The following is a 16,874-nucleotide window of genomic DNA, read 5'->3' on the forward strand; positions in this document are numbered from 1 at the left end:
AATATGGGGGTCAAGTGCTCAGCCCCAAGCCTGGCTCTTAGCCAGTGCTCAGTAACTGCTCCCCTCATTCTCATTTCCTCTATCTACAGCGTCAGCAAGGCTTTTGATTTGAAATGCAGCTTTAGTTTTAGACACTTGACTAAAGAGAAAACAGCTCAAAGGCAACCAGCAAGAAAAGAAGAGGCTCCATGGACAGGAAATGGGGGTGGGGGCTGAATAATCCCCAAATTGGACCGTCAGCATTGAAATCTTTGGGAGCTGATGTAGGTCAAGTAGTGGGGAACGGTGGGGTGCCCAATAGGGAGGTTTTTAAGATGTCACGTGCTATTTATAGGTAAAGTGTTACTGTAGTTGCCAGAGCACTCTTTGTCTTTATTAACATGTTTCCTTTCATCATAATTACAGGCTGTAGCTGGGTGGGGGTAAATAATAAGGTGCGGTAACCGGGGTGTCACAGCACCACGCTGCTGCCTCCACGTGGGTATCTGTCATTCTTAACCGTCATGGCTCAGCTTGGCCTGTAGTCAGTTCCTGTGTTAGCTTTTCTCATTTAACATGGCAGCCTCTTTATATAGTTGTCTTATAGTTGTCTTTATCAACTATAGGTCAGCATGCACTATATTCTTGAATTTCAAAATCTTTATATCTACCACTCTTCTAGGACTTTTCCCTCCCAGTAACACTGTATAGTTATTTTAAGGACTAGAACCTAATTTAAAACATGTTCATCCACACCAATACAATAGCTTTTTTCCAACTTTGCTGAGATAGAATTGACAGGTATGAATTGTGTGTATAGGTGCACAGTTGTGAAATGATCACCACAGGCAGATGACATGCTTTTCTTGATCCTCACAAAGTTTCTCCCCAAAACTGTGGTCAAACGGGTCACTAGAAAGCAGAGGGGATTAGCCCGCATAGTAACCATCTTTCTTAGGAGGAAAGTGGCCACTGTATCGTATGCATAAGTAGATGCCTTCATCACTTACAGCTGAGTCGTGTTACATGGAGAAGGAGGGCCCCTTCCTCCTGGAATTGCTGGGAAGATTCAGTGAGGCCCTGAGCGTCCTGCCTGCAGTCCGGGCTCAGTACGTGCTGATTACTGTTACTCCTGCTGCCCTGCTGCCATTAGTGCCCCTGTCGCCTGCTGACGTGCACACCTGCTGCCACTGGAATCGGTGCTGTTAGAATTGAGGGCTGTACATAACACTCAAAGTGGTTAATCTGTGCATGGTGACCCTACCATTGTTTTGTCACTATTAAGTAAATAGATAACAATTTGATTCTCCAGAGCTGCCAAACACCCAATCATACGGACGGTTCTCAGATGCTTGGCATAGATCCAGTATGTTTTCGGATATATGCTTGGCCTATATCCTTGGCATATGTCCAGCTCAGTCGCCCAGGAGTCTTCTTGGCCACTTCCCCCACTGTCAGCTGTGGTGTGCAGACAAATGGTGACAAATCTGATTACCAGTCGGTGGAAGACATCTTCTACCAGAATCCATATGCACATTCACACAGGCACATAGGAGATTCCCAAGGCAGCGCTTTTCAGAGTATTTGCTGCCTTTATCATGACTCATTGAAACTTGATTCTTAGTTGAACAGTTCCTGTCCTGAGTTTTATAAAGAAACAGGGAAAATGACAGTTTTCCTCTTTCCATGTGATTGAAACATACACACAGACGTAGACACACACTTAAGCAAAAGACGTATAGAGGTAGGTGCTTTAGAGAGAGAGCCATATGCTTGGAGAAGAGTGAGCGTAGGAGAGAACGAAAAGTGGGAAGGAGTGTCAGCCATGGACCAGTCTGATGGGCTCTGTGCTCTGCATTTTGGTGAGAGAACAGGATGCCTCAGCTGTGTAGGCTGGAGCTGAACGTTAGGACTCCCACAACTACCAGAAGGGGAAGTGCACAGGGTGGGTTTGGAAGTTTAAAGAGTAGATTTATTTCTTGGGTGTCTAAATAAGTGGACCTTGAGAGCTTTGGCTCTTATTTTCAGACTCCTGGTTTGGGAATTATTTGCAAGATCTTTAGGCAAAATTTCCTTGCCCATGAGGTAAAATGATATTCAGAAAACATTTATTGAGCCTACCATAGCTCAGTGTTTAGAGCAGCACTTTTTTGGTTCAAAACTAATATTGATTAAGAAGGGTCAACTCTATCCAACTGTAACTTTTGGCAAATGAGGCATGACATGGAAGAGCAGATCACCGAGGGCCAGAGGAACTCTTTCTGCGGGAGGAGCAGAGACAACTTGATGGTCACATCACTTACCCTGGGAAAGAAATATTATTTGTTTATTTACTGATAGCATTATGTTATTTAATCCAATACAGCCAACATATTACTAGGTCAACATGTAATCAATATAATTTTTTTTATTGAGGTATAATTGACATATATTAGTTTCAGGTGTACAACATAATGATTCAGTGTTTGTATATGTTGTGAAATGATCACCACAATAAGTCTAGTTAACATCCATCACCACACATAGCTACAGAATTTATTTTTTCTTGTGTTGAGAACTAAGATTTACTCTCTTAGCAATTTTCAAATATGCAATACAGGATTATTAACTCTAGTCACCATGCTATACATTTCATCCCACTTATTTATTTTATAACTGGAAGTTTGGTACCTTTTCACCCATTTAACCCATTTCAGCCATCCCCCAACCCCAACCTCTGGCAACCACCAGTCAATCTGTTCTCTGTATCTGTGTTTGTTGGTTTCGTTTTTTTTTTCCCAAGTCCACATCCAAGTGAGGTGTGACAATTAAGTAAGTTCGTGAATTTGCTGCAACAATGTTGCTAACCTTTTTTGATATCAGAGGGATTATTCATTATTAATTTGTACGAACTGGACAAACAGTTAACCAAGTTTACTATTTGGAAGTGCTAAAAAGGCTGCATGAAAAAGTTAGATGACCTGAACTTTTTGTCACAAATTCATGGCTCTTGCATCACGACAGTGCACCAGCTCACATAGCACTGTCTGTGAGGGAGTTTTTATCCAGTAACTGTTTTATCCAGTAAACAAATAACTGTATTGGAACACCCATCCTAGTCACCTGATCTGGACCCCAGTGACTTCTTTCTTTACCTGAAGAGAAAGGAAATATTGAAAGGAAGACATTTTGATGACATTCAGGACATCAAGGGTAAAACGATGACAGCTCTGATGGCCATTCCAGAAAAAGAGTTCCAAAGTTGCTTAGAAGGGTGGACTAGGCACTGGCGTCGGTGCATAGCTTCCCAAGGGGAGGACTTTGAAGGTGACCACAGTGATATTCAGCAATGAGGTATGTAGCACTTGTTCTAGGATGAGTTCGTAAACTGAATTGTCAGACCTTGTACTATGCAATGTAAGAGCTCGTATATACGTGAGAAATTATTTTTAAACTGATATTAACTAAAGACAGCCTTTAGCTGTCACTTCATTTGAAGTCCTTATTTAAAAAAATAATGTGTATTTTAAGAAACTGAGTATCTTCTTCCTATAAATCGGCTGCTAGGTAATACTTACTTTATTGTCGCAGGTCTCACTTGAAAGAGGCCCCACGGGAACAGGAAATATGTTAGTTCACTGGGTAGCTCCGATCCAGGATACTGAGTGTCCAATAAATAGTTACTGAATAAAGAATGACCAAAATGGATGAAGTGTTTCTGGTGTGTTTGAAGGGATCAGTAACTTTTGGGAACTGTTAAACTCTATCACGATAATGTGTGAGAAATCATCTTGACTTTTCTTGTTATTAGCTATAGACCCTTGTTAAGGTTTTCTGAACCTCAGTTTTCTCACCTAAAATATGGAATTAATAGTATTTGCTTCTTGGAATAGCTGTGAAGGTTTCAGAAGATAATGTGTATGTAACATGACATTAGGTTAGTGGGGGCAATGATTATTGTTAAAATTATTGGTGCGTAGAGATGAAATAAAAATATAGTTAGTTCTCATTTGTGGTAGTTTTGTTCTATAGTCACCCTGAACATTTACTTGGGAATACTGAACCATCGGGCCCGGATACACGTTGGTTTCCTGCAAGCCTGTGGCCACAACATTTTGTCAGCTGATTGACACATAACCTTGTTTTATGTGTATTCCTGTTTAAAGACACTTTATTTAACATATATTATTGATTTATTACAATCAACTCACGACCGGCAGCCCTGTAAGTCATCTGAACAAAGCTTACCTGACATTTGTATTTTCTCCGTCAGGCCCATCGTACCCTTCTTGTGTGTACCACCATCAGACAGCACTGCAGCACTAGGCCTGGGGGCTGTCTTAAACCGTAAAGTCACCAACAAAAAGCTCAGAAATGCAAAAGGCATAGCAATAAAAAGACCTCAAAAAGGACACCTGTTTACCATCTGAGAGCTGAAACAGGAAGGCAGAGTGTCACCTTGTGTGACCTTAGTTCAGAATGCATGCGTTGAGTGATGCAAATTTTTCAACTGTTTCGAGTGCAGAAATGCTGCAAATATCGATTTTGGGGTTACAAAATAAAGTTTAGCACGTAGGTGAATTCACAAATAGGGAATCCATGAATAATGAGGGTTGACTATTAAAAGTTGTCTTTTTCCATCTGTCTTTCTCTAGCAATTCTTTCTCCGAGCTAAAAAATAGGCTTACTGGGGAAACCATTTAAAAACTGTCTACCCCAACACTGTTGTGGATTATACTTTTGTTTCTCTTTTTTTTTTTTTTTTAATTTTCTACTGGGGAACATTGGGGAACAGTGTATTCCTCCAGGGCCTATCAGCTCCAAGTTGTTCTTCAATCTAGTTGTAGAGGGCGCAGCTCAGCTCCAAGTCCAGTCACCATTTTCAATCAAACCGGCAACCTTGTTGTTGAGAGCTTGTGCTCTAACCAACTGAGCCATCCGGCCAACCAGCCGCCCCTACGGAAGCTCAGCTGCAGCTCATTGTCTTCAATCTAGCTGTGGAGGGCGCAACTCACTGGCCCATGTGGGAATCGACCCGGCAACCCTGTTGTTCAGAGCTCACATTCTAACCAACTGAGCCATCCAGCTGCCCTGTTGTTGGTTATACTTGAAGCCACATTAATAAAGCTTTTCCAGGAACCTGATCTTCCATTTTTATTTGCCAGTAAAAATGGCCTATCACTTCCAGATCTTTAAAGTTGAGTGGGACTATTCTTATATGTTACTCTTTATTTTGATATAATTTCTATTATTCTTTAGGAAGGTGGAGTGTAAGAATGGGGACCTGGGAAAAGAGCACAGAGAAATTGTGGGGGCCATTGCTGAAGAACCCAGAGAAAGCAATAGGATGGCTTAGAAATTCTAGTGTAGGAAGTTTTTGAAGTTCCCAGGCTTAGGGTACTCATGGCCTAGAAGGTAAAGGTGATGATTTTGACTTTTCAGTCAAAATTAGCATATTGGAAATTACCATATTATAATTATCGGCATAGTCATTATTATAAACAATAATCGAGTACTTATTGGGAGTGCTTGGAATTCTTTTAGGAAGGACGGAACAAAAGGATTATTTTTAGTAAGTCCAGTAATTTTGAGTGGCATAACAGATCAGGCAATTTAATAACAAAGAAACACAAGCAGCAATAATAATAAGAGCAGCATCTAGCATTTTTAAAGCCCTTAGTACAGGCTGTGTCTTGTGGTAGTGTTTTTATCTCATCTGCTTTAGGAAACTGAAACTCACTGGGGTTAAAGTAATGAAAGTTGTATCTTTTTCTGCCTGCGCCTATAGCTTACCATTTACATTTTTGTACTGCATCCTTGTGTGTTATAAAAAGAATGCTTTCTTTAGTTTCTGTGTGTGCATGTGTGTGTGTCTATGTTTTGGTCCTGGGATAGGAAAGGTACCATATTTTGCCGTGTATAATGTGCACTTTTTTGCCCAAATTTGTGAGGGAGAAATAAGGATGTGCATTATACATGGGTAGTGCTAATTCCTTATCTATATGAATGTTTTTAATTCTTTTATTTATGCTTATGAGTTAAAAGTGTAACTCTAGAAATCAATAACGATATCCGAATACAAAATAATACCCTGGAATATGATCATCGGTTTTGTTGAACTTACCATGAACTTGCAACATCGAAGAGTTCTTGGCCTTCTGTGATGAGTAAATATTGTAAATTGGTTACCGGTGCATAAAATTTTTTGTACCATGATATGTTAAAAAATAAATGCTAAAGTTCTTTGTAATACAAAAACAAGTATCTAAATGTAAACAAGTAAAAATTTGAATTAAAATGAAAGATTTTTTTCCCCTGAAAGTTTGGGCCAAAAACTTGGGTGCGCATTATACCATATTTCCCTGAAAATAAGACCTAGCCGGACAATCAGCTCTAAGCGTCTTTTGAAGCAAAAATTAATATAAGACCCAGTCATTACATTAATTTTCGCTCCAAAAGACGCATTAGAGTTGATTGTCCAGCTATGTCTTGTTTTTGGGGAAACGTGGTACATGGCATATTACGGTACCAATGTAATTTTAGTTTTCAGATTTTTCCTGTTTTACAAAAGAAGCTGAACTAGCAGGAGTGAATAATTCAGATCTAGTTGAATTATAAACATTAAGGTACTGACTATCTACCAGGTACTGTGTTAAACATTTCAAACACTTTATATAATTTAACTTTCATATGAGGTAGGTAGGATCCCATTTTATAGATGAAGAAACAGAGGCTTGGCCATCTTAAGTCACTTGCCTAAAACCATTCACATAAGGAAGAACCAAGACTTAAATTGAGGACTGTCTGACTTTAAAGCTCCCTCTTATCCACCCTGCTGTGGTGGTTACTATGTATGTTGGGGTACCTAGGAGAGTCAAGATAGGAAGTGATTAGGGGTGACAACTCATGTTGATCTTGGAATAGAAAGAGAACTAGTTTTCTGATGAAGTAAAGACAAGAGACTCTGGGTGTGGTTGAACAGCTGAATCCAAGAAAAATAGATCTGTCTGTTAAAGGTGCTCACTGCATGCTTGGCTGCATAGTCCTTTGTTTTCAAAGCTGTTTCTGAAGAAGGAAAGGAGATAGGCTATGAAGGCTCCAAGGAAGATAGCAAAAGATGGGACGGTAGATAAACCATTCAGAGGGTGTGGTGTGTAAGTTGTAGATTTTCCTCATTCCTCATTAAAGGTCTTTGAATGTTCCTAGTTGATGAGATTGTGAAGTCTTGTCCACAAACCTATCCTTGTGGTCTACCACTGAACATGTAGCTCCTAATGTCTTCATGTTTTTCACTCGTCTCTCTTTCTCGCTCGCTTCCCCCCAAAAAGCTGACTTGTTCATTGTTTTTCCTGTGTCTTCATAAAGTTGTAGCCAATCTGTTTCATTCTGGACTGTTTACCTTTGAATGCCAAAGGTCTTGAAACATCTATGTTGTGTAATGAACACAGCTTCTGCCTTGACGTGTGTGTTAAGAACATTAGTCATTGCAAAGTATTGAGTTAAATATGTTCAATAAAAGCATATAATGACCTAACAGAGAGGAAGAAGTTATAAAAATACTTAGTTGATGGCTTTAATGATGAGCCATATACTTAGGGGATTCCATCAGTGATGGGTTAGAGTCACAGAATGATTGTGAAAGCATTCCAACTCTTTATTAGTGGGAGAGGAGAAAAACAAACAATTAAAAACACAACAACACTTAATTCTTATACATACTAAGAAAAGTGTAAACCCTCTGAGTTTCCAGTGCTTCTGGTACTGATTTATTGCCTTGTTTCATCTTTAACTACATCAGAAATGTTGGAGATTTCCATGAGATGTTATTGTTTATAGGAACTCCTGGGCTGCATCTTGTCAGAAAGCCCTTAGCCTTGTAATGGTCTCTCTTTTGGCAAGCCATCAGGGCGTCCTTTGCAACACCGTCAGAAAGCAGGGATTTCCCAAGCAAATGAGATGGATCTTTACCTGTGGAGTTGATTTTACGAAGAGTTTTGGTCAGCATCAGTCATTGTGAAACTATGTGCCTGCTGCCCTGGTTTATCTCTGTAGACATCTCCCCATGGCAAAAGAGTGAATCCTCATCTCTCCCTGTCTCTGGGCATCCAAGGATGTTAGAGGTACATTAGTATGCTTCTTGCTGGGGAGTGTGTGGTAGATACTGGTCTTTTCTGATGGAATATTTTCTGGATGAGTGTTCGGTAATCAGTTTAACAGGTTGGTGGGTTGTCTTAGTTCCTGGATTAGAGGTTTAAAGTGGAGATACCGTGTGCTACCTCTCCTTACCCTGCCAGTAATCTTTAGTTGTTCCAGTAAACAACTTCTGAGCTAAATCTCTTTCCTGGAGAGGTTACAAACAAAAAAAGTGCTTTAATCTCAGAATAGAGGGCAGACTGCATCTTTGGTCGCTGTTACAAATTTCCCAGCAGACTGGATATTTTCAACGGCTGTCCAAGTCGAAATATATCAGTTATGGGAAAACTTCTCTTTTCCAATATGACATCTTGTACAAAATGTAATTATTTTCTTGATCAAGTTAGGAAATTTATGACATTTTGGGGGTTGGAGGGTATGTGGAGGGAGGATCTATTTCCCCAGATTTCCTTGTATTTGTGGTGATATTTCTGGAAGGATTCCTGATCTCTAGTTCTATGTATGATTTTGAACTTATTTGCTTTTATTAGAAGCTGAATCTGTAGATAAAGAGGTAGTTTTGAATGGTAGCCAGGTAACCTGTTGATGTAAAGTCTGTTTCACCTTTTATGATTCCCATCGTTAACAGCTCCCTCCTCTCTGGCTGAATTCCCTGTCATTTTAAGTAGGCAGCAATTAACTGGTTTGTTAAAGAAGCTGGCTCCTGCTGCCAAGGAGCCTATTAATTATCACTCTATCTCTAATTTGGCCTTACTGGTGTTGAGAGAAGGTGCGTGTAAGCGTGTGGCAGAGCAGCCGCCATCGCGTCTTCACGGTAATCTGTCTGAGACGGCTCAGTGGACTCAATGTTCAGCCAAAGGGCCAGCGTGGCCCTGGTGAGTGTTTTCAGCTCTCTTCTGTGGGTTCTTTGGTCAGTCACGCTTGGTGTGCGTTTCTTCTTCCTTTGACTCTGACTGAGTAGAAGCTAATGGCTGGCATTTATGTTGGGAATTCAGACCTACCCCGTGGGGTCCATCTCTGAACTCAAATGGGACACCTTCAGACTACTTCCGTGGCTTTTCCCACAAGCTGTTTTCTTTTCCTGGGAAAAAGAGACCATGGAATTGCCTCTATGACTGTCTTCAAGAAGGTAATGCAAATGATAACCATAGTAACTCAGTTTATAGCTTATTGTGTAGCAGATGTTTTTTTTTAAAGAGTGACTGTCTTTATATCATATTAAATCTTTGGTTCTTGTTCATAAATGGCTAGATTGCTTCTGTTTGTTTCCAGAAATGTTCAGTTCACTTGTTTCAGTGACTTTTTCAGAAGTTCCACTAGATCATTTGATTAGGTTTGGAGTGCTTATGCTTCCCTTTCCACTTTTTATGTTATTTTTGGCAGTTTGAAGCTGTTGAAGTGATTCACTGCAAAGTGAATTAATTTCCATGTTTTCACATGCGTTTTTCAGGCACCCCCAGATTTCTTTCCCCCCGTCTCATGTGATCTGCAGTTGTACTTCTGTCATTCTTGCTGGATCAAAAATAAGTGCTGATGTCACTGAATGTCTTACATTACAGCTGGTGGGGATTAACAGACATTGTAAGAGAATGCCACTTCCGCATTTTGCTGTTTTCTGGGTTGATTGTTGTCCTTTCAAGTCCTGTAGGAGGGTGGGGATTTGGAAGTAATTTCTCTGTCTTCAAGTTAAAACAGCAATATTCATATTCCCTTTTCTGTTCATGTTATTCTTCAAAAATAATTGCATGTTTAGGATGCTACTCTAAAGTGCCCTTTAGTAACCCTGGGCAGACTTTTCCCACTCCTGGTTTTGTACATCAGGTTGCCTTCCATCCCGGGTGAAGGGTTATGAATACTTCCTTTAAGTAGGTTTCCTTATATAGAATATTTTTACTCAATAGTCTTACACCAGCTCCAGGCCGTTACTGGTATTAGGTGAAGGGTTGTGATTCATTATTTATTTATTTTTTTTCCCGGAGCTTTTGGTTCTTTAAGAAGTACCTGGCTCTGTGCCCACTGTTTTCTTGTTTAGAATCTGAGTGTTCTTTGTGACGTTCAGATTGCTCGACACCCTCAAGCATTTATTTATCTGGCTTTCCAGTCCTTGTTCTAGCAGTTGGAGTCTGGAGCCCAGGCTTTCTTGTCACTTCAGGGTTTTTTTTTGTGGTTCTAGAGGTGGCTCCTTGAACCTTTTCTCTGGAGATCTCTGGGTTTCTGGGCAGGACATTGGAGACCACCTGGAAGTGTGCATAAATTGTGGCACGGCGGTGCTATTGATTGAATTGCAGGCCTGTGGAAACAGAAATAGAAAGGGTTCAGCATTTGCACTTTCCTCTGGTGGCGTTTTTGCTTATTTTGTGTATTTGGAAAAGGCAGCCGTATGCAAACTGCTGACTTACTATTTTCCCTGGAATGGAAACCATTTGGATTATTTCAATGAGTTTTAGCTAAGAGTTGTTTGTTCACAGTGTTAGTTTTGTTTTCTGGTGTCCTGTTAAAATAAGACTATAATGTGTCTTTTTACTTTATGGAAATATGTGTGCTACTTGGTGTCTTGGGATGTTGCAAACAATGAATTTGAAAAAATCATGTGTTTACTCCAGAGTCAAAATGGAAACTCTTTAGTGAAAATTATAGTTACATAAATATTTCCATTTGGGGGTCAATTACTTTCTTTGAAAAACTTTTTTTTTTTTTTTTTTTGGCTAAATTATTTAAGATTTCAGAGCTGTCCCTTTTCCTGGTTAATTTTTCCACTGATTAATTTTTCTAACTTTTAAAGAGAAAAACAGATTAAACAGAATTGCAGCCCGAAGTTATATGTACTACACTATTTGATGTGAGATGGTGACTGGCTTTTTCCCATTGTCTTTGATGATAGACTAGATTTAGTTTAACTCTTAGTGGTAAGATTTGGATCAGGCATAAAAATAGAATTTCCTTACTGTAAGAACTATTATGCCCTGGTTTGAGTTCCTGAGTACAAGTTATGATTGTTTGGCCTCTAGAAAACGTGCATATAGGACCTGTAGACACTTAGTGAACACTTCTAACACCGTAGTAAGTTCTCTGAATTGAGATTTGGGAATGGTATAGCTGTCTGAAAAATATTTCAAATATCATTGTGGAGGTTTGGGTTAAATGTGAGTTTTAAAAAGTTTGCATAAATAGAATAAAGGAGGGAAAGAAAGAATAGCTATGAATGGTTGAATTGTTTTGAGTGAAGTAGGTTTTAAAAATGAGTTTTTATATATATCTAGGAAATGTCACTAAATATAAGAAAGTGGGAGCTGAGGGGAGTTGGGCATTAGAACATATTATAAGGGGATAAGAGACGCTATGAATGAGGTATCGAATAAACTGTAAATTTCACTGGGTTGACAGCCGTGAATGTTTTTGTTCATCACTTTATTCCAGCAGATGACACCATGTAGGACCTAACAGTTAATAAATGTTGAATGAGTGAATGTGTTGGGAGGCCTGGTTCCAGGCCCAGCTGTGCCACTAACTACCGGGTATCCCCCAAAATAAGACTGGGTCTGATATTAATTTTTGTTCCAAAAGACGCATTAGGGCTTATGCTCAGGGGATGTCATCCTGAAAAATCATGCTAGGGCTTATTTTCTGGTTAGGTCCTATTTTCGGGGAAACAGTGATCGTGTGACTCTGCGCTAACCATTTATGAGTACTGTGTCCCCGCTTAGGTAAAATGAAGGGTGGGGACTAGATCAGGTGTCTGGGTGGCACTGTGCTGCTCCACCATGCTAGGTGTGGCCAACTGTCACTGTCCTGGGAACCCAGGAAGAGGCCTGGGCCCTTTTGATTTCAGAGCACGTGGCTTCCACCTCTCACTGTGGATATCAGAAGTGAAACTTACTTGCTATCCCAGAAGTACCTTTTCTCTGAGGTCCCTTACAGTGGTTCTTTGATTTGGGGTCATTTTGTTTTAGTTATCTCAGGCCCGATTACACGTAGGTAATATTCTGTGAAGTTTCTTGTCAGCAGGTGTTCACTTAGACAAAAGCAGTGACAGCAGCACACATCATTGTCTCTCCTTTCAATAGTTTGGTAGATTTAGCAGATATAGGTTAGGTGGAACTTAATGAAGGTGTCCAGGTAATACTCCTGTTGGAGTAAGATATCAGGAAACAATTAGATTAACAAAGTTTTCACTTTTACTCTCCGAAGTTCATTTACTCATCTAGGAAATGATTGTTCCAAGCCTACTACATACCAGACACTATGCTAGTGATAAAATGGCAGCCATAAGACATGAGCTCTGCCTTCTTCTAATTCACAGTGACATGAATATGGTGCTAGGTCTGTAATTGTAACTTTGGGGACAAAAGATGGAGGGGTCAATTCTGAGGGGAGAAGGGAAGAGTAAAATCTCATAGAAGAAATGAAGTTTGAATTCATTATTGATGTATTGAATTCATTGAGAGGACTGACAAGCAAATGAGAGGAAGGCATTCCGGGTAGACGGGAGACGTGGACGTGTAGCCCAGTGTGGTGCCTTTGGGACAGTGTAAGCTTTTGAGTGTGGTTGGGGCACCAGGGAGCGTGGCTGCATTTAAGCAGAGGAATAGCACTCTGGCTCCCAAAGGAAGAATGGGTTTGAGTGTGGCCAGGTCTAGTGTCATGGAGGCCAGTTAGGATGGTTTAGCATTACAAGTCTTTTTGAGAAATGATGAGACACATGCATTGTCTATCCCTGAAGAGACATTGTGATTGCAAATGGACACAGACCTTGGTCACAGATTTCAAGGGCACTGAGGGCCAAAGAAAGACTGTGGTGTACACACTGCTTACTAGTGACAGTAGTGATTTTTTATTTGCTCATTCATCATGTAGTTGGGTGCCTATTCTGTACCACACACCTGGGCAACACAATGGTGAATAAGATAGACATGGTCCCTGCCCTCAGGAAGCCTGTATTTTAATGGGAGACACAGCCAAGTAAACAGACGATTGTAGATTAATTACCGTGTGTTACTATAAGTTATGTGTCCATCCTGTTCACAGACCTCCCCCACCTTTTACTGCAGCTAATTCTCCCTGACCAATACCCTCTGCCTCCCATAGTAGGTTTTGAGAGTAAAGTTAGGTAAGTACTGTATTGTGTTGTATTCACATGCACACACAGATTACAGACATCTGTCTTCGTTCCAGAGGTAGACAAGAATATAGAAGAAGGCATATGAGGGTTCCCATAGGTAAAGCTGCTCCAGGTAAAAAGTTCTGGATATCTTCTGATATTTTCTGAACTCAGATGTTTGACATGGAATAATCCTGGCTCTTCGTTCCAGATCCAAGAAGGAAAATTTTGGCTCTCGTGGTTCTTTCTCACATAATTGGACCTTGACGTTGGCTTTGGTGGTTTCTTTAGATTGGCCTTCAGGGCTGTGTGCTGGGTTATTGCCAGTGTTTGGGGGTTCCAGTGCAGGAGCAAGAATTTGCCTGAAGACAGCAAGACTGGTAGACATTAGATGAGTCGCTTATTTTAAAAGAGATGTTTTGGTACAGAAAGGGCAGTAACAACAACCTCTTCCCCCAAATAGAGATCTCCACATTCTCCCTCCAATCCAGGAAAACCTTTAGATCATAAGAGAGTCAAAATTCAGCCAGATGGATCTGATAAAAATTCCTAGGAAGCCATTCTGAGTGCCAGAACCGTTCTTTGAAGATCACAGTGGTGATCGCAGCTGGTTTAGGGGGGTTGTGCACATTTCCGATTTTTGCATGGCTTGGGGAGGTGGTATATTGTAGGGCTAAAACTCTGGAGTCTTTCCTGGGTTTGAATCCCAACCACACTGATTAGCGGTGGTGTGAGTTTGGGGCAGATTACAAGTATTCTCTTTTTGCTCACCCGTATATGAAGTAGTGGTTAAGCACGTAAGACCTTCTGTTAAACCTGCCTGAGTTTCACTCTCTGCTGTACTGCTCCGTGACATTGGGCAACTTGTTCTCTTTGTATCCTGCTTTCCTTATTGGTAAAATAATAGCAATAAATAATAATATTAATAATACCTACCTCTTAAGGATGTGGTAAGAATTAAAGGAGATAATGTGCATAAAGGGTTTGGCATAGAACCTGGCACGTAGAGCACCTTACTCAGCTATTTTTATTTTCCCTCCCTTCATTACACTGAGCTTTCTAAAATGTTCTGTAATACCATTTTATGACTTACTGTATTCTTGCTGAAAGTTAAGGCTTCACAAAATGCATTCATTGCTATCTGCTTTCCTTTGTCTTTTTTTATTAATTGAAGACCCAATAATATATAATTTCTGGATTTGGGGTAGGGATGACAGATAAAATACTGGATGGCCAGTTAAATCTGAGTTTCACATAAACAAAGAATAATATTTTAGTATAAGTATGGCCCAAATATTTCATGGGCTACTTATACTAAAATGTTATTCTTTGTTCATCTGAATTTGAATTTAACTGGTCATCCTGTATTGTTATTTGGTAAATCTGGCAACCCTAGTTTAGGGGTAAAACTTACCCCTTCGCCCCCTCATTCATTTCTTGACTCAGATAGATGTATATGGATGCCTATACAAACACAGTGGATGACACCCTTGGATCATGAGCATAGAAACAGCACACAAAGTCAATGGAATATTTCCTAGCATCTCTAGTAAATCTGTCTCCTAATTCATTACTCCTTTGTAAGCAATGGGACCATCAAATTGAGATTATGTTGACACCTGAGTACATAATGCAGAGTTGCTCGAAAATTCTGAAATGTTCTAGTGTTGCTTCTACCTAGAGGGAACTATTAATAATGACACATGGAGGCATAGGTATGCATTCCAGAGAATCCTGAAAACCTCATCATCTTTGAAGGAAATTACCTCATTACTCTTAGAGTCGCCTGTCTAGGGAAGGTCGTTCTTATGGCTGGCCTGATTTTCCAAGTAGGAAAATAAACACATAGAGTGGTTAGGTTAATAATTTAGAGTGATTTCACTGTACTTACAATTTAAGTTAATTTTTAAGTAGGTTTGGCCCTTAAGCTATTAGACTAGTTGGAGATTTTTAGAGAATTAAATCCAAGGCTGAGATCTTTTCAATTCAGACCATATTTACCGAGTATCTACTGGGCATAAAGCAACTGCAAAGCAGTAGAGAGGAATTTAAAGTATAGTTCCGGCCCTCAAAAACCTTAGTGTTAAATGGAGCAGCAAGGCAAGAAACAATTATGACAAAAGACAGAATAAATAATGTCAGGGTGTAAGGTAAGGAAAGCCTGGTCCCAGATGTTTGAATATAGGAAGTGATTAAATCTGAAGAACAAGTGAAGTAGGAATGAATTAGATTAGGAATGGCTTCTTGGAGGGTCATCTTTGAGAGAACTCTTGAAAAATGAGAATGATTTCATTTGGGAAATGAGATGTCCTAGGTGTCAGCTTAGCATTAACAAGGATCTGCAGGTGGTCACGTGCTGTGTAGACATGACAAGGATATTGATAGCACTGTCACTGGCCGCCACCTCTTCTCTCCTGTGTGACTGTTTATGGTCTAGAATTTCCAGATCAGAAACTTAACTTGACGTTGGTGGAACTGGATTCATTCCATGTTGGTTTCCTAAATGTTTATGGTGCACCTGCTGTTGTGTGTATGAGGTGGCCAGAGACTTGGGCAACGCTTAGAAATGTTTTCAGTTGGTCACTTAAAACCCACTGAAAGTTACTCCATTTAAATAGGGTTTTTTCGTTTGTTTGTTTTTTCCTGGAATGAACATTTCCAGTGATCTCTGGTTTAAATTGGGCAAAATCAAAGCAGAAGGATTTCATGAGAAGCTTCCTGTGAGGCACTCTGACTCTGAGTATTTGCTTAAATGACTTTGAAGGCCAGCTTAACTCATTTCCTTTTGGGATGACACTTGTTTATTAGACTTGGCCTAAGTTAGAGTTAATAGCCTTAATGGCTTTGAATGGTCCCAAATGATTCTCCAGCAGCGTGCCATTAGCGATGGGGAAATGTCTGCAGATGGCACATGACACACACATACCTGCTCTAGCTGTCGTAGGTAAGAGAAGAGCTGTACCCATCTTAGATGTAGCTATGGAAACTGGGAATCTTGGAAAGTAAGAGTTACCGTTGCAGTAAATGCTGAAATATTTTTCAACAGTTCTTTTCTAGTACTTTTGCTTTTTTTGTTTTTGAAATGATTTCACATGAAATTAATGCCATTTAAAAATGACTCCAGGATTCAGAACTTGTTGAGATCACACCAACTTCCAGCAAATGAATTAAAATGGGACATGGGTTCATGTTGGTAAGGAGATAATAAGGCATGTCATGGAAAGCATTGGTTTGGGTAGATGCCCAGGCATGGGAGGGACTGCTAAGGCTGGGAATGGAAGATTCCATTTTTCAATTTATACAGAGGGTACCAAAAAAATGTATACACATTTTAAGAAAGGAAAAAACTGTATTAAAATTGTAATACTCAATATATACCAATAACAAGAGATGAGTGCAAGTCATGTGTATACATTTTTTTTTGGTACTCTGGTATGTGTTGGGCTATAAAGCTCTGAATTAGATGGGAAATTTAGTGATCCCAGGTATTTCATTTTTGTAAATTAGAATTAATCTGTGTCTTTCACGTTTGGGCAGGTAGTTGTTTGTGGATATTTTTACTATTTCAGGTACTGGTGGGATGCAATATGGTGTGGACGCAAACCTTTATTGGGTTTTAAACATGAAAGAGCAGAAACTGTTTATGTTATTTTGGGTCTGTCTG

At 39.9% G+C, this 16,874-nt stretch overlaps 1 protein-coding gene across 9 annotated transcripts in view; it reads left to right on the forward strand.

Moving 5' to 3' along the window:
• MITF (melanocyte inducing transcription factor) overlaps positions 1 to 16,874 on the forward strand; it is a 204,222-nt gene that overhangs the window by 12,799 nt on the left and 174,549 nt on the right. For 3 of the 9 annotated variants that reach the window (XM_019711745.3, XM_074313272.2, XM_074313274.2), the window contains exon 1: positions 9,013 to 9,241. The exons of the other annotated variants lie outside the window; for them this stretch is intronic. The gene's annotated coding sequence lies outside the window, so the exon portion shown is untranslated. Of the gene's footprint in view, positions 1 to 9,012; positions 9,242 to 16,874 lie in introns of those variants that run through there. 9 annotated transcript variants of the gene reach the window in all.

This window comes from Rhinolophus sinicus, chromosome 5, assembly GCF_057876585.1.
Source record: "Rhinolophus sinicus isolate RSI-liver-muscle chromosome 5, RSI-T2T, whole genome shotgun sequence".
Lineage (NCBI taxonomy): Eukaryota > Metazoa > Chordata > Mammalia > Chiroptera > Rhinolophidae > Rhinolophus > Rhinolophus sinicus.